Genomic DNA, 908 nt, shown 5'->3' with positions numbered 1-908 from the left:
TTCAGCAGGCATTTTCCTGCACATCAGGGAAGTAACTTTAGAAAGCCCATCCTGAGCCACTGTGCCGGTGCTGGAAGTCTCAGACCTGGTTTTGCTTCTTGGAAAGGAACACCCAAACGTGAGTGTGCTAAGAGCTCTTCCAGGAACAGCCAGCAGTGCCTGAAATGCCGTGGCACTGTGGCCACAGGGTCCTCGTGCAAGGCAGGAGCGGTGCCCATGCAGCTCCCATGGCAGCTCCAGCTGCCATCCCCCACCCCAGCGGTGCTGCAGGGCACCACTCCCTGGGAGCTGCTGCCAGAGCAGTTTGGGGTGAGCAGAGTCAGCTGGATCCGTGGGGAAGGGCTGCAGCTGGCTGCTGCCAGCAGGGTGACCTCACCCTGGCACTGGGTGATGCCTGGCCGGGCAGGAGGAGCTCCCCTGGGTACCCAGGAGGGCTGGGCTGCTGGTTTCGTGGTGTTTTGTGGTGCAAAGAAGGGAAGTCACCTGTGGCAGTGGGATGCTCTGCGTGGAGGACACAGCTGGGGTCAGTCTGGGTCAGGGGTTGGCCGGGAGCTCGTGCCAGTGGCACAGCACAATCCCTGAGACAGCCTGCCTGTACAACTGGGATGCTCAGGAATCCCAGAATGGTTTGGGTGAAAAGGAACCTCCAAGCCCGTCCCATTCCACCCCTGCCATGGGTAGGGACACCTTCCACTATCCCAGGTTTCTCCAAGGCTGGTGCAACCTGACCTTGGACGCTTCCAAGGATGGGAAATGCTGGATGTCACTTGGTATAGTGCCAAAACCCCCCTGAGGCCCCCAAAACTGAACTTGAGCAAGTTCTGTCGGTGTAAGGGTGGCTGGTTAGGTCAGCATGGCCCTCAGGTGGGGTTTCTCCAAACCAGGGCATCTACTTCTTCTATACTTCC

This window comes from Geospiza fortis, unplaced genomic scaffold, assembly GCF_000277835.1.
Source record: "Geospiza fortis unplaced genomic scaffold, GeoFor_1.0 scaffold46, whole genome shotgun sequence".
NCBI lineage: Eukaryota > Metazoa > Chordata > Aves > Passeriformes > Thraupidae > Geospiza > Geospiza fortis.
This window is presented reverse-complemented; position numbering follows the sequence as displayed.